The 17,518-nt window shown below is 45.6% G+C and overlaps 1 pseudogene; it reads left to right on the plus strand.

Moving 5' to 3' along the window:
• Window positions 1-1,041: 1,041 nt before the first annotated feature.
• LOC129653657 (pregnancy-associated glycoprotein 2-like) lies at window positions 1,042-10,485 on the plus strand (annotated as a pseudogene).
• Window positions 10,486-17,518: the final 7,033 nt, after the last annotated feature.

Genomic DNA, 17,518 nt, shown 5'->3' on the forward strand with positions numbered 1-17,518 from the left:
GATCTACACTTGAGTTCAAAAATTTTTATTGGGGTATTTCATATGCAGATATATATTTCTTATGGTGCTACTTAAAAAGTCTCACTATTTCTAGTTGCCTCACTTTGAGAGATGCTGAAATGCAGTGGATCCTGATGTTGCCAGCTTCATGCATCCATTATATACTCCCCTTTTTACTTCCACTTATGGTTTCAGCATCCATTGATGACCTTTGCCCAGATCCATTGTTTCATGAGGATGCTGCAAAATAGTGCTTTCCTGTTTATACCATTCTTTCTGTTTTAATTTCTGGAATTCTTCAATAAAAATAAGATTCCTTAAACTGTTTGTGGTTACATGGAATCTGCTACATACCAAAAAAAATGGCATAAACATTGATGATTATTTTCCTTTCTCAGCTCTCAGAATGGTGTTAGTGCCCTAGAAATCTGTCACAATGACAAATGAGATGTTGTCTATTAGTATTTTGAATTTCTGACTTTTTATATATTTAATTTGTTCTAATTAATGGATGTAATGCTAAAATTATCCCAGTTTTGGCTTCTGCATATGGATTCCTAAGCTTTTCTTAGACCCACTACCTAAAACCACTCATATGTCCCTGGGCTGCCTCTGAAGTCTACACTTTTCCTTTTGACCTCTTTGCCTCCTAGAAATCAGCTCTCAAACAAAGACAGCAAACCATACCTCATGAAGTAGCTAGGCAGACCACATGAGATCATGAATGTCTAGCATGGCCCCTCGTATTCACTTTTATGGTGTCCTTAGCAGTTATTTTCTCCAAGTTGGCAAGTTTCTCCATGCCTTAGATGTCCAAGCACTTCACTTTGGTTTTCAAGCCAAGCCTCAAGGAAGAAATCACAGTAGAATTCTCTGAATTCTGAGAATTTTCTGAGACCAAGGTCAGGGATGGAGATAAAAATTTTATCGAGAGCTCTGTATTTTTATCAGATCCATTAGTGCCCTAAGCGGAAAATTAGGGCAGGTTAGAGCACATATAACTAGAAGCTCCTGGTCACCACTGCATGCTAAGGAACTAAAGCTTCCCTGAGTACTTGGTGCCAGGAAAGAAGCATGAAGTGGCTTGTGCTCCTCGGGCTGGTGGCCCTCTCAGAGTGCATAGTCATGTAAGTATGGGGACTGTAAGTGGCATCATCTTCCTTTCTGGGTTAGAAAGAAATGGAATATTTCCCTGATAGTCTTAAAGTTCAACTCTTACTTATTGATAAGTACCTTTCTACAGGTACTTATCCTTGCTTCTTTAGCCTTAGGCTTTCCAGGTGGTGCTATTGGTAAATGACCCACGTGCAAATATAGGAGATGTAAGAGATGCAGGTTTGATCCCTGGGTCAGGAAGATCCCCTGGAGAAGGACATGGCAACCCACTCCAATATTTTTGCCTGGAGAATCCCATGGGCAGAGGAGCCTGGCAGGCTGTGGTCCATAGGGTCATATAGAGTTGGACACGACTGAAGCAGCTTAGCACGCATGCATGCACCTTGCTAGAGAAACTGTGGGTCCCAAGGGTCGAGGTGTAGGTTTGCATGGTTGCATAACTCTTGGGACCCCATCATGTGGTGACCTGTTGAAAATGGAAGACCTTGCAATTGTTTAGTGCACAACCTGTACAAATGTATGTGTGGTCCTGTGGAATAGCATTTTTCTACATTTTGTTCTAGGTGTCCTCTCTGTTCTCTCTCTACTTCAGTGTATATATGTCTATGTCTGCATCTCTGTATCTCTCTAATTTATCTCTCCATCTCCTTGGAAGTCTCTGTGAGTGCAGATTTCTCCGGGTTGTTTTCTCTTCTTTTAATTTTTCAGTTTTGACTCATTCTTGCTTCTTTAGCCTCTTAATTTCCCTAACTTGTTTCCTATCTCCTGGATTCTTCTCTCAACCCTCTGTTCCATTTCTATTTGGAGAAAGATTGGGAGAGCTACTTCTACGCTGTTTTACATCTGAAAAACAGTGTGACCACAGCCAAGTGACAAACTCCTTGAATTTCAGATTCTTTCCCCATAAAATTAGGATAATGATCCCCTTCTACAACCTTCTTCCCTGAGCTTCCTTGAGAACAATACAGTGGGATAGCAATAGCAATACTAACGGCTGTCATTGTTGAGATTTACTATATATCAGATACATTATATCCATCACTTCACTTATGTCCCAAATTTTCTATATGGAGGATGGGAATCATTATATTCCACCGTTTTATCCAGGGGTAAGCTGAGAATCCAAATGGTCTTACCCAATGTTACACAACTGAACCTGTATTCAAACCTACATCCTTGCCATGGTATTTGCATGGCATTCTGATAATAAGGTGACACTCATAAAAACGCTTGGAAAATACACAGTGTGTTACAATGACAGTTATACCTTAACACGGACAGCTAATTGTATCTTCTCCTTTGTTTCTTTTCCTAATCCTTGGTGAAAGTTTGCCTCTAAGGAAAATGATGACCTTGCGAGAAACCCTGAGGGAAAAAAACTTGCTGAACAATTTCCTGGAGGAACAAACTTACAGACTGTCCAATAGTGACTCCAAAACAGCCACTCACCCGCTGAGGAACTATCTGGATGTGAGTTTGTTGGGAGAATGGCTCTCCACAGCGTCCCCTGGTGCTCTGGCCTAGCACTGTGGTTCTTCTGGAGGTAGCATGTGGGATGTTGGGGCTGGGACTCCTGCAGGAGTCAGAAACACTGGGGCACAGGGACCCCGTTCCAGAGGAGAAGGCATTGTCATCCTCAACTCTTGGTCTGTGTTGACTGAGCCCAGCAACGACCAGGGGACAGGTAAACGTCCATTTCTGTGTCAAAGATGTGTCATAAGTTTGAGGGAGATTGTCGCTTCTGAACTAAGTGAGCCACTCAGTTACAGATGAAGGGTGAGCCATCTCCAGTCAAAAGACAAAGCCAACTGCAAAGCAAGAGTGAACCTCCAGGCAGAAGAATTCAGCTTCCACAGATGCAAGAATCACAGCACTAAAAAGTTACTGAATCCCTATTCCATGTAAGGCATAAGAATCTAACACTGTGGTCATTGTTATCAGATTAGAAGAAAAGGGCACATTTTGTCTTCAAGGTTGTGCAGGTTCGCCTGAGAGATAGGCAAAGAGTAAATATATGTGAAATGCAAGGATCACCTGTGTGGTGTTGATTGGATGTGGTCTGAGTTTAGAGGGAGTGGCTGGGATTGATCAAGGAGGACCTGGAGAAGGAAGTGCTCAGGCTGGGTTAGAAGAGGAGACTAGAGAGATCCTCAAATGAAGGCACCAAGACTTACTTCCCTGCACGCCCAATGCTTATGACTCTGGGTTCAAATGCAGGAGATACTTTTTCAACTCCTGGTCATAGAGTGAATATCCCACGTACTGCGTAACACAGGAAAAAATATCAAATTCAGGCACCTCTGAGAACAAAGGCTATGGGCTCAATGGTGGTTGGAAAGTGATCTCAGGAGACATGTGATACCCAGCGGGAGGCAGCAGTGTGGGAATCGAGGGGAGCCAGATCTGCACTAACCCACCCCTCCTGGTCCCCACAGACTGCCTACGTGGGTAACATCACCATTGGAACACCCCCTCAGGAATTCCGGGTCATCTTTGACACAGGCTCAGCTGACTTGTGGGCGCCTTCCATCAGCTGTGTCAGTCCAGCCTGTAGTGAGTACAAACACCCTTCATCCCATGCATCTTTTACTTGCCCTGAACTCCCTTCTCCACCCTTGGCACCTGACTGACACTCATCTCTTGGGTTTGCAGGAACACACATCACCTTCAATCATCAAAATTCTTCCACCTTTGAGGAACCAGGCCAGCCTATCACCATCTACTATGGATCCTGGATAATTTGGGGATTTCTTGGCTCTGACACCGTTAGGGTAACGTGGAAACAAAAGCTGAGTCAGGACTCACTATGGAGTGACCACTGCTTACAAAATAGATACAGGACAAGCTGGCAGGACCATCCTACCCTAACTCCCATAGATACTGGCCATCTTAACTGCAGGATGCTGTCCCTGGGGAGACAGTCTCTGTAGTGACACACAAACAAATGGATTAGCTAACTCAGAGAGGGGCTTGGGCTGTGGACTTGCAGCTCCTCTGCCCATGAGCAGCTCAGGGTTCACTTTGCTGGGAGCCAGAAGAGGGGGGAAAAAAGCAGCGACTTTTATATTCTCAGACTGTGCCAGACACTGCCATGGTAATAACTTGCTTAAACCTGCAACAACCCCACACAGCAGGTGCATTAATTAGCTAATGATACAGATGAGGATACACTGGCTTCCCCAGTGGCTCAGAGGTTAAAGCATCTGCCAGCAATGTGGGAGGACCTGGGTTCGATCCCTGGGTTGGGAAGATCCCCTGGAGAAGGAAATGGCAACCCACTCCAGTATTCTTGCCTGGAGAATCCCATGGATGGAGGAACCTGGTGGGCTACAGTCCACGGGGTCGCAAAGAGTTGGACATGACTGAGCAGCTTCACAGATGAGGAAACTGAGGTGCAGACAGCAAGGGCCTTGCTGAGGTCACACGTGTGGTAAGCGATGGAGCTGGGCTGGATTGGTGAAGCTGGTGGTGGGTGTTTGGGGAAAGGATCAGGGGACCCTGGGGGAAATCAAGCACTTCAGATATCCAGAGTGGATAAGAAGGAGGACTGAGATGTAGGGGGGCCTAATAAGTATGTTCTCAATGTATGGGGCCTTTGGGAGTCTAATAAAACCTATAGCCTCCCTACCGCAAAGTACCTGAGTAGTTCGCCTCTCTCTCTTACTCTCTCTCTCATACACACTCACACAAACACACAGATACCCCAAAAGGGTATTTCCCAGGCAGTAATTTCATAAGAACCCTGCCAGCAACATTGTATAATGGACTTCTGTCTTTCTGGGCAGATGCAGAACCCAAAATACATTACCATCAATTCAGTCCATTTCTCTCATCAGTTCATAGAGACACCAGAGAAGGCTCTCCTGCTCTTTACTCATTCTGTCCATAAGGGGACAGCATTGGATCCTGGCCTGACTCTTGGTTGCCCCACCTGTACGGAAGCCATGAGGCCAGTTTGATTCATTCAGAAGGTGTTTTTCAGAGGGGCAGATGTTGTAAAATGCACAGACCCACCTAAATGGAACCCAAATTCCCATCCAGTCTTGGTCTAACCATCTGAGGTCTACCTAGAACATAGAAAGACCTCAGTTCTTCTCTGCAGAGCTACTGCAATCTCTTCCTCAGCCCAAGCCTAGACCCACTTGCTGCTGCTGCTGCTAAGTCGCTTCAGTCGTGTCCGACTCTGTGCGACCCCATAGACAGCAGCCCACCAGGCTCCCCCGTCCTTGGGATTCTCCAGGCAAGAACACTGGAGTGGGTTGCCATTTCCTTCTCCAGTGCATGAAAGTGAAAAGCGAAAGTCAAGTCACTCAGTCATATCTGACTCTTAGCGACCCCATGGACAGCAGCCTACCAGGCTTCTCCATCCATAGGATTTTCCAGGCAAAAGTACTGGAGTGGGGTGCCATAGACCCACTTAACAAACGTTTATATGGGAACACTCTTCTCACCCACAGATCGGGAACCTTGTTAGCCTTAAACAGTCATTTGGCCTAAGCCAGGAGGAATACGGGTTTGATGGTGCACCCTTTGATGGTGTCCCGGGCTTGGCCTTCCAAAGGTGCCATCCCCATCTTTGACAACTTGTGGTCGCAAGGTGCCTTTTCTGAGCCTGTCTTTGCCTTCTACTTGAGCAAGTAAGTCTGAGCTGGACAAGCCTGCTCCAAATTAGTTGTAAGATGCTTTCAGTTGCATGAAAATTATGCAACAATTGATACAAAAGTATCCTGAGAGATAATCTAACCCAAGATAACTATGGCCCCAGGGCCCCACCTGGCTTCACCTCTGGCTTTTATAATAAAGTTTTATTAGAACACAACCATGCTCCTGGGCGCAAGGGCTGGGGCTTGGTGTAGGGGGTGAGCGAAAAGGAAGACTAATACAAGGTATCAAGATATGAGTTGTAAGAAAAGACAACAGGATTTGCTGATGAATTTGACATGGAAGGGAAGAGAGGGAAGGTGGAAATCTTTCCCTTCTCACTAACATTTCACTGAGCACCCAGGACCAGCTACACAAAGAAAGGTGGGACCCAAAACAAAAGTGTCAGGCTCCTTTTTCAACAAGTATTGGGAATTTCAAGACAGGGAGAGCAGAGGTGGGGGCCCTGCTGAGTGTGGGGCCCAATGGACAGCACAGGTCATGGGCCAGTGAAGCCAACCCTGGGTGACTTGAATCCACACCCTAGTGCTTCAGGCCTTGATTTTTCTGAAAAAAATACAGGCTGGACAAGGGGAAAGACAAAACCCTTCAGCACACTGACCTCTGAGGGTATCGCTAAGCACTCAGGTCACAGGAGATCCAGGGCCTCTTCTGAAGACTGAATGGATAGAGCCTTGCCAGGTGGCCAGGCTTCTAACCTCCTTTGTGCCACTCATTAGCCAGCAACCAACCTCAGTCTGGTTCTCAATTGCTCCTAGCCTCGAATTCTGCATCTGTAGATGGGGACCTTATTAGGGCCTTGATGAGTAGACAAGCACAGCTCTCAGACAGAATCTCCTCCAAGGATCTCCCCCTCTCCTCTCTCTACAGATACAAAATGCAGGGCAGTGCAGTGATGTTTGGTGGGGTGGACCACCACTACTACAAGGGAGAACTCAGCTGGGTACCAGTCCCAACCTCACCACTGGCTGATAAGCATGAACCAGTAAGCCTCTCCCTCTAAGGGTCACCACAAGTGATGCTCCCACAGCTGTACACAGACACAGGCAGACACACAAATCCACTCCCAGACACAGGCAACAGACATACACACCAACACTATGACACAGACAGACACAAGGCACTCGTGCAAACATACAAGCTGGCACATATAAACATGAATAGCCAGCCAGAGACACACAAGTACACGCACAGAGCCACATATGAACACACACATAAACAAACACAGAAACACATAAATACACAAACCACCCACGGGTTAATAATCACCCCAGGCCTCCTGACCAGGGCTCTGAACAGGGTCCATCACAGGGTCCAGAGAGGCCTGTGCAGCTGCGGGAGGACTGCACCCCTGAGTGTGAGGTGGGGAGCATGGTTATAGGACTTTACAGTGTGGTGAAAAGAGGATCAGGGAGAATTACCTCAGCCTGAACAGAGCTGTGATAAGATGACCCACTGTCCAGGGCTACAAGGGACCAAGGAAGTTCTCAGCAAGATAAATGTCAGTTTAAAAACAGGGAAAGTCCTGAAGAAATGGGGAAAACTGGTCTCCTTAGGGAGAAGCTAGCCAGCAGTGGAGAGAGGTTGGCCACAGTCTTGGGACTCAAAAATGACTCATTAAAAAGAGACACCCCACATCCCTGGCACACAGTGGGGCAGGGGCTATAACTGAGAGAATCAGGAAGGCAGGATCCAGGAGTGGTTTGATAAGAAGAGGCAATAATTGATGAGATTCTGTGTTTGACCCTCAGATAAAAGCTTACCTGTCCTTTGAGGTTCTGTGTCTAGTCAGATATCGCCTGGTCAGGGTCTCAGTGTCTGAGCCCAGTGAGGGGATGCTGCATAGAGACACCCTCTCCCAGGGCAGCCAGTCTCTCCCACCCCTATGAGAATCTGCTGCCACAGGGACCTCCATCTTCACAGTGTGTTTGTCCCATTGTTGGTGAGATATCAGATATACCTCTCTGGACGGTCTTCATTATTTTCACAGTCTTCATTCACTCATTCAACAGACAAGCATTTTGCATTCACTGTGTGCCAAGCAATTTAGGGAGGCAATGAGAATAAAGCTCACCCTCACATCTAAGAAGGTAAATGTACAAGAAATGACACACACACAGAGGGAATTGTCACTTTGGTACATGCTAGACATGAGGAAGTGTCTACAGAGAGTGACCAAGACAGGAGACTGATATACACCGGGAGAAAGATTTCCCTGAAACCATGACAGTTAAGCTGAAATCTGGAAAATGAGGAGAAATTAGCTAGTCAAAGGGGAGGGGACACTTCCAGCAAGGAAGCCCAGCATGTGGCAAGGTATAAAAGAGCCAAGGTACAAAAGGTGTATTCAAGTACTGCTCAAGGATGTCAAGGAAGTTGCTGTGATCAAAGCAAAAGAAAAGTCAGGGCAAGAGATGACTCACTGTTCTAGAGACAGTCAGGGAGGGGGCAGCTGTGAGGGAGGGGGCTCACAGTCCCTCAAGGAGGGAGCCTTCCACTTGACCCTGAGGCCCGCTTTGTCTACTGTCTCAGCATCAGCATGAATGGGAATATTGTTGCTTGTTCTCATAGATGTCAAGCCTTTGTGGACACTGGGACATCATTGATCTATGGCCCAACAGACCTAGTCACCAACATCAACAAGCTCATGAACGCCAGGCTTGAGAATTCTGAGGTGAAGGGTCATGCCACAAGGTCACTCCCAGTCTCCCCACATGATAAGGATTCTCTGGCCCAACCTCTCTCCTTCTCTCTAACAGTATGCAGTTTCATGTGATGCCGTCAAGACCCTGCCTCCTGTCATCTTCAACATCAATGGCATTGACTATCCACTGCCCCCTCAAGCCTACATCATCAAGGTGAGGGGCCATCCCTAAGGGTTGGTTCTCTAAATTGGGGTTTGCAGGAACCCTTGGGCTACTGCTGGGAGGAGGGCATGCTCCTCAGGCCAAGCCACAACTTGCAGATGCTGCTGAAAACCCTATGGCTGGGCCAGCACCTCCCACAAAATCAACCACTTGAGAGTAGAAGACAGTCTGGGACATCCATCCTCCTGAAATAAACATGGAGACACCACTCCGTGATGGCATGGTGGGAGTCACAAGGAGAGGGGAACACTAAGGGCCTCTGCCCTCATAGATCTTCAGTTCTACTAGAGCCCTCAGATGCAGAAATACAGAAAGTCAGCTCTAGGGATCCCTAAAATAGGACATGTGACAAGGGGGGTTGGCTGGTGGCAGTCCCTGTGTGTGCTCCCACCATAATGATTAACAGTCTCCCTTTCCTTCTTGAAATTAACCCGGTTACAATAAATTACATGGCTACCTTAGACCTCGGCTGCAACTTCCCCTTGCTAAGTCCCAGTTTCCCCTGTGAGTCGGGCTACCCGACCCCTCTGTGGGGAGGTTGGATGCTAAGGTGATTAAAGGATTCACAGTGACTGCTCAGCCCTGACACAGGGTGGAGGCCTCATGTCAGCTCCCTGTGGGAGTTCAGAGCAGGCTGTTGGGCTCAAAGAAGGCTTTGAGGAAGAGAGGGAATTGCAGTAATTCTGAAACCCCTGACTCATGGCACCATAGGGAGGCCTGCTTGGGTCTAGGCAAATCTACCCTGGGTTCCATGCAAATGGCACCCCGTGGTGCTCTGCAAAGGGACCCTGGGACTTATTAGGGGTGTTGAGGGCTATAGACCGACGGGTTGGGATGGAGACCAGAATAACTCACCCAGCCAAGCCTGGAGTGGCCAAACGCTGAGTGTGGGTCCAAAGAGGCTTCTCAGAGGGCCTGAGCGAAGTCTTAAAGAACATGTTGTGAGCACTGTTTTGAATGTATTTAACATGCATAACCAACAGTGAGCTACTGTATAGCACAGGCAACACTGCTCAACATAAGGTGGCAGCCTGGATGGAAAGGGTGTCTTTGGGACAAGGATACATGTATATGTATGACTGAGTCCCTTTAATGTCCACCTAAAACTTCAAATACTGTTAATCAGCTATACTCCAAAACAAAATTAAAAGTTTAAAAAAAGAGCTGGTTTTGGGGACCCAGGAGATGAACAGGCATTCTCTGCAAAGAAAACAAGGAGCAGGAGTCAGAAGGAAAGAAACAGAGAGTGGGAGGAGAACCAAGGGACACTCTTGTTCTTTCCTAAAAAAACTGTATTGCAGTATAGCTGATCTTCAGTGTTGCCTTAAGTTATGCTGCACAGCTAAGTGATTTAGCTGTACATATTTAAATATATTTTTATTAGTTAATCAGTAAATATTGAATATAGTTCCTTGCACTATAAGTAGGACTTTGTTACTTTTCTGTATATTATTTTGCATCTGATAACTCCAAACTTCCAATCCTCCCCTCCCCACACTCCCGAATATGTCAGTCACACGACTTGGCCCTTTTTGGTTTTGGATGAACCCTCATATCCCCAGCTGCTGAGAAAATCACCTGATACTTACCAAAAAAAGGAAATAAAATGAAGAAGTGTGTCAGGTCTGGATATTGAGGAGGGAGTAGCAGGTAAGCGCACAGGCTGACTGGTGTGTGTCTCTAACTCCCGCAGGATAAAAACTCCTGCATTAGTGTCTTTCAAGGGGGCCTAGAAAATATCTCTCCAGACAACTGGCTCTTGGGTGACGTCTTTCTGAGGCAGTACTTTGCAGTTTTTGATCAAAAAAATGAAAGGATTGGCCTGGCTCTGGCAGTGTAAATGCTTGGACTGTTTCAGGAATTAAGCAGGCCACTCCTAACACACACTCGCTCACACTAGGGCACTCCTGCCCAGCGATGCTGGTGAACTGTGTTTGGTGCTCTGCAAACTCTATTCTCAGTAAAGAATAAAATGTTTCACTCTTAATGGTGCTAAAACAAATGGGTGCCTCTTTTTGGGTCTGGGAGGTGCATTATAATCAGGAAGGATCTAGAACCAAGTCTGAACCACTAGGGAGAGGAGCTCAACTCCAACTGGTTTCAAGGAAAGGGGAGACTTTTCATAAGAACACTGGAGATCTTGTACGTAGGAACCAGAGCAGATAGAAAGATCTCAGTGACTGGACCCAAGAAATCAGAAGTCATCAGTTCTCTCTTTCTCACCCTCGCTCTTTCCCCTCTCTCCTTTGTATGTCTAGCCTGACAGCTTTCTTCCTTAAGGCTCCTACACCTAGTGAGGGAGTCCAGAGCTACATGCCTTAGGGTTTTTATCCCTAAGGCGTCTAACCCATAAGGAAAGAAGCTCAGAGTCTTGAGGGTTCAAGGGAGTGCTCTGACTAGTCCACCTCAGACCACATGTCCGTATGGTATCTCCAATTTTCTTGAAGAGATGTCTTGTCTTTGCAATTCTATTGTTTTTCTCTATTTCTTGCACTGTTCACTAAAGAAGGCTTTCTTATCCCTCCTTGCTCTTCTCTGGAAGTCTGCATTCCTTTGATTTTAACTTTCTTTTTTTTTTTTTTTTTTTTTTTTTTTTTAAAACAATAGAACTTTTTCTGATTTTTTTTTTTTACCATACATCAACATTAATCAGCCACAGGTATACATGTGCCCCCCCATCATGAACCCCCCTCTTACCTCCCGCCCCATCCCTCTGGGTTGTCGAGAGCACCAGATTTGGGTGCCCTGCTTCATGCCTCAAACTTGCACTGGTCATCTGTTTTACACATGGTAATATACATTTTCCCATGCTGTTCTCTCAAATCATTCCTACCCTTGCCTTCTTCAACAATTCCCTAATCCAGTGGCTAATATCCTTATAAAACAGGCAGACATATGGGGAAGAAGCCATGTGAAGAGACAGACACAGATCAGAAGATTCATCTGCAAGCCAAGGAACACCAAGGATGGCCAGAAACCAGCAGATGCTGGAGGGGCCAGGTAGGATTCTTCCCTAGGGATTCAGAGAGAACATGGCTCTACAGACACTTTGATTTTAACTTTCTCTTTTGTGTTTGCTTTCACTTCTCTTCTTTTCTCAGCTATTTGTAGCCATCCTCAGATAACCACTTTGCCTTCTTGCATTTCTGTTTCTTGGAGATGGTTTGATCACCACCTTCTGTACAATGTTACAAACCTCCATAATTAGTTCTTCAGGCACCCTGTCTACCAGATTTAATCCCTTGAATCTATTTGTCACCTCTGCTGTATAATCATAAGGGATTTGATTTAGGTGATACTTGAATGGTCTAGTTGTTTTCCCTCCTTTCTTCATTTTAAGCCTGGATATGGCTTGCTTCTGCCTACACAATTAGTGGCAGGTCACCACCCTCCGTCCCTGGTAGGAGCAGAGCAAAACCACACAATTTGGGATCTGATATCCTGAGTTTGCACTTTGGCTCCTCATATCCCTAGTTGTGTGAGCTTGATCAAGTCCCTTAACCTCAGTTTCCTCATCAGGAAAATGGGCATCATGATAATTCCAACTTGGAGATTGTATGTGTGCCTGGGAGGAGCAAGTAGCCCTGAGAAGGCTTTTTGAATTCCTGAGTCTGGAGCAAATGTGAATTATTCTGCCTCTTCAGGTGGCAATCTTCTGTTTAGAGACAACTCTCACCATGCTTAGGGCTCAATATGAGTCAAGCAAAATGACGTTTGTTTCTGAACCATGACAGGGAACTCTCACTGAGCAGCACTTCTTTTTCCTGGATCCACCAGGAGCTAAAGAGCTGGCTTCACTTACTTCCCTCCTCACACTTATAAGCCAACCTTTCCTTTCCAAACACTTCTCTCCTAAAATCACACTGCAAGGAGAGTTGTAAAGGCTTTTGGTCTCTTGTCAGTTCCCCACATCTCCTAGGTAGCACAGGAAGCTGTTACTATGGCAACCTGCACAGTCCAATCTCAACCTGTTAAATGGAACTGTCCCCATTTGGGCCCTCATGTCTAGAACACCGGCAGTTGTCTTAGAAACCTTCCTATGCCTGCTATTTAGTGAGGAAATACATGTGAACCTGAACTAGCTTTCTTTTCCAAGGGTGATTCCAACCATGCAAAGAAGTAACCAGATATTTAGTCATCTAACTACCCACAGGACTTAACAAAATCAAAGCACCCATCACGCATTTGTGACTTGCCTCAAAACACCATTGAAGTGATCTGCTGCAACAATCTGCTGCAACATTGGCATGTACACTTCATAAGGAAGATGTTTCAGATTTCTTTCTTTCTAAGCAGTTTCTGGGGATGAGATTGCAGTAGGAGATCTCACCACCCCCCAGTCCTAAATAGTTAACATGGCATGAAAGAAAGAATTGCTTTCAAGGCTTAAGAAACCATATTCTGGATTGAAATCCCAGGTTGGCCTTTTACTAGCTGCAGGACCTTGAACAAATTATTCATCCTCTTAATTTGTTTCTTATTGATAAAATGGGATTAATTCTGTAACAGAGTTTGCTCTTTCACAGACCTTAGCAGGTGGTCATTGCTGTGCACCATTGGTCCTTACCGTGTTACCAGGCAACTGTTACCCCAAGACCATTAGTGATCTTGCTCTGCCATTGGTTGGTGCTGCAAGTGGCCCCTTCCCCAAACAACAAGCTGTCTATGAGCATCGCTTAGAGGCCCATTCAGCCTACAGTAGGTGGAGACTTGGTTCTCAGGCTAAACTGAAATAAGAGTTGAATCCCATTTTTTTACGTGGGGCCCTCCAGCTTAGCTGGCCTTGGGCCAATGGGTTAGCTGGGGTACACAGAGAACCAGCTTGGGGGTATCCTACAGGGCTCCAGAGCCCTCACCAAGGTCACCCCTCGTCCTGAGTCTGGCCATAAGACAGTGGTGAACATCTCCCCACTTCCTGTCTCGGGAAGAGCAGTGGCAGTCTGCCTGGGTCACAGTCTGCAGGACTTGCCCATCCTGCAATGGGCAGGCTGTGGATCTTGAGGGGCATTTGGGTCCTGGGAGCCTGGCTCTGTCAGCAGTAGCAGCTGGGCAAGGTATGGGGATGTAGCCCTGAAAGAGCGGAAAATTAAGATCTTGTTCCCCTTAACTAAGACCAGGACCTTAGAAGGAGAAAACTGCGCCTTGGGACCTTGCCCTTTCTTGTCAGAACAGAGAAAATTTGTTTGGCAGAGATTTGTAGGGACATCATTACCTTACCAAGACCTGATCTCAAGAACAAAAGATGTGACACCAAGAAGTTTGTAACAACTAATCACACCACAGAAAACAAGAAGCCAGGCCACTTTCCTCAAATCTACTTGTGACTCTGGCAGGAATCTACAGAGGCCATCACCACACAGGTGAAATGTGGCAGTTCACTTTTACTGCCACAGTGAGCTCTGGATTCATTTCCTTCCTAGTGCAGAATGTCCACCTGGAGCCAGGCCCTCCAGCAGCTGCCTTCCTGGTTTTTACAGACTCATCCCTCTCCAGGTCTCTTCCACATCCCATAGTAAAGTCTAAAGAACAAACACAGTCAAAACTCTCGTATCCTGCTGAAAGCAGTTTGTTGGTTTGTTTGTTTTTTAAACAGCCTTTGGTAACATGTTCAAAATCTTGAGTTCTTTGTCTTGGGACTGAAGGATCTGCACCAGAGAATCAGGAACCTCCCCTTCCAGCTAAATCTTTCTCCATTCCCACATGAACCACAGGCTTCACTGGACCCTCTCTTCTCATTGTTGCTGTTCATTCACTAAGCCATGTCGAACTCATCGTGATTCCATGGACTGCAGCACGCCAAGCTTCTCTGTCCTTCACTATCTCCCATAGTTTCCTCAGACTCATATCCATTGAACTGGTGAATCCATCCAACCATCTCATCCTGTCACCCCCTTCTCCTCCTGCTCTCAATCTTTCCCAGCATCAGGGTCTCTTCCAATGAGCTGGCTCGTGCATCAGGTGGCCAAAGCACTAGAGCTTCATCTTCAGCATCAGTCCTTCCACTGAATATTGTTCTACAACTCCGAAAACAGAAATCATGTTTCCAATCACTTAACAAACATTAAACATTGATAAAGATAAATAGAAATGGGATCTTGTCCTCTGGGAACTCCCAACACTACTGCTCCTGCCTTTACTATTGCCATTCCATGCCTTGGCCTAGAATTTCTTCCTGGTACATTATTCAGGTTGAAATGGCCTGCTGACCCATCCCTGTTAGCTATCCAGGAATTGTTCCTTCCTCATTCCCCACAGACTTCTTCCTGCTCCCTGATGGTCCTCTGTGCATACCACATTCCGATTACTATGTAGGAATCAGCATGTTTCTCCAGAAAGACAGGGGCTCCCCAAGGACCCAACACACATTCCCCATCATGTCTGCACCCCTGCATGGAGGTCAGTGCCTAGCATGCACAAGGAACTCAGTGAGTGCTGGCTGCAAGGGGACCTCCATTTTGGCAGACTTACAGGAGCAAAGACCATATTTATCCTCCTGCCTCAAACAACTCCAAACCAGACAAAATAAATGAAGCATTAGCTTTTGTACATCAAACATCAGGCACCAGAGAATGGATTCCTGAGAGAGGGAAGAAACGGAGGTGAGCCTTACAATTGTTGCAACTCTAGACAGAGTTTCCAACACATGGCACAGGGAGGGAGTATCCAGGAAGAGCCAAACAATCTCCCCAGATTTGGAAAGAAAGAGTTGTGACTCTAATTAGTTAGAATTCACATAGAGAGCTACACATAGAGAACAGTATGAGTTTGTAGGATATAGCTCTCCAGTTTTCAACTGACTGTTGATAGTACAGTGAACTTAAAGCAATAGCAACAAAAATCATGCAAAACAAACCATAAATTTATTTTAAAAGACGGTGGAAAAAAAAAGTAATTGTCTGTCAGAGAGCTTTGAACCAACTTTCAGTTCAGTTCAGTTCAGTCACTCAGTCGTGTCCGACTCCTTGTGACCCCATGAATCACAACAAGCCCGGCCTCCCTGTCCAACACCAACTCCCAGAGTTCACCCAAACTCATATGCATCCAGTCGGTGATGCCATCCAGCCATCTCATCATCTGTCATCACCTTCTCCTCCTGCCCCCAATCCCTCCCAGCATCAGGGTTTTTTCCAGTGAGCCAACACTTTGCATGAGGTGGCCCAAGTATTGGAGTTTCAGCTTCAGCATCAGTCCTTCCAAGGAACACCCAGGACTGCTAGCCTTTAGGATGGACTGGTTGGATCTCCTTGCAGTCAAAGGGACTCTCAAGAGTCTTCTCCAACACCACAGTTCAAAAGCATCAATTCTTCAGCGCTCAGCTTTCTTCACAGTCCAACTCTCACATCTATACATGACCACTGGAAAAAACCATAACCTTGACTAGATAGACCTTTGTTGCAAAGTAATGTCTCTGTTTTTAAATATGCTATCTAGGTTGGTCATAACTTTCCTTCCAAGGACTAAGCATCTTTTAATTTCATGGCTACAATCACCATCTGCAGTGATTTTGGAGCCCCAAAAAATAAAGTTTGACACTGATTCCACTGTTTCCCCATCTATTTCCCATGAAGTGATGGGACCAGATGCCATGATCTTAGTTTTCTAAATGTTAAGCTTTAAGCCAACTTTTTCACTCTCCTCTTTCACTTTCATCAACAGGCTTTTTATTTCCTCTTTGCTTTCTGCATTAAGGGTGGTGTCATCTGCATATCTGAGGTTATTGATATTTCTCCCAGCAATCTTGATTCCAGCTTGTGCTGATTCCAGCCCAGCATTTCTCATGATGTACTCTGTATATAAGTTAAATAAGCAGGGTGACAATATACAGCCTTGACATACTCCTTTTCCTATTTGGAACCAGTCTGTTGTTCCATGTCCAGTTCTAACTGTTGCTTCCTGACCTGCATACAGATTTCTCAAGAGGCAGGTCAGATGGTCTGGTATTCCCATCTCTTTCAGAATTTTCCACAGTTTATTGGGATCCACACAGTCAAAAGCTTTGGCATAGTCAATAAAGCAGAAATATATGCTTTTCTGGAACTCTCTTGCTTTTTCCATGATCCAGCGGATGTTGGCAATTTGATCTCTGGTTCCTCTACCTTTTCTAAAATCAGCTTGAACATCAGGAAGTTCATGGTTCACATATTGCTGAAGCCTGGCTTGGAGAATTTTCAGCATTACTTTACTAGCATGTGAGATGAGTGCAATTGTGCAGTAGTTTGAGCATTCTTTGGCATTGCCTTTCTTTAGGATTGGAATGAAAACTGACCGTTTCCTGTCCTGTGGCCACTGCTGAGTTTTCCAAATTTGCTGGCATATTGAATGCAGCACTTTCACAGCATCATCTTTCAAGATTTAAAATAGCTCAACTGGAATTCCATCACCTCCACTGGCTTTGTTCATAGTGATGCTTTCTAAGGCCCACTTGACTTCACATTCCAGGATGCCTGGCTCTAGGTCAGTGATCACACCATCGTGATTATCTGGGACGTGAAGATCTTTTTTGTACAGTTCTTCTGTGTATTCTTGCCACCTTTTCTTGATATCTTCTGCTTCTGTTAGGTCCATACCATTTCTGTCCTTTATCGAGCCCATCTTTGCATGAAATGTTCCCTTGGTATCTCTAATTTTCTTGAAGAGATCTCTAGTCTTTCCCATTCTGTTGTTTTCCTCTATTTCTTTGCAATAATCACTGAGGAAGGCTTTCTTATCTCTTCTTGCTATTCTTTGGAACTCTGCATTTGACCGTGTGGATCACCACAATCTGTGGAAAATTCTTCAAGAGATGGAATTACCAGATCACTTGACCTGCCTCTTGAGAAATGTGTATGCAGGTCAGGAAGCAACAGTTAGAACTGGACATGAAACAACAGACT

Source organism: Bubalus kerabau, chromosome 5, assembly GCF_029407905.1.
Source record: "Bubalus kerabau isolate K-KA32 ecotype Philippines breed swamp buffalo chromosome 5, PCC_UOA_SB_1v2, whole genome shotgun sequence".
NCBI classification, from domain to species: domain Eukaryota; kingdom Metazoa; phylum Chordata; class Mammalia; order Artiodactyla; family Bovidae; genus Bubalus; species Bubalus kerabau.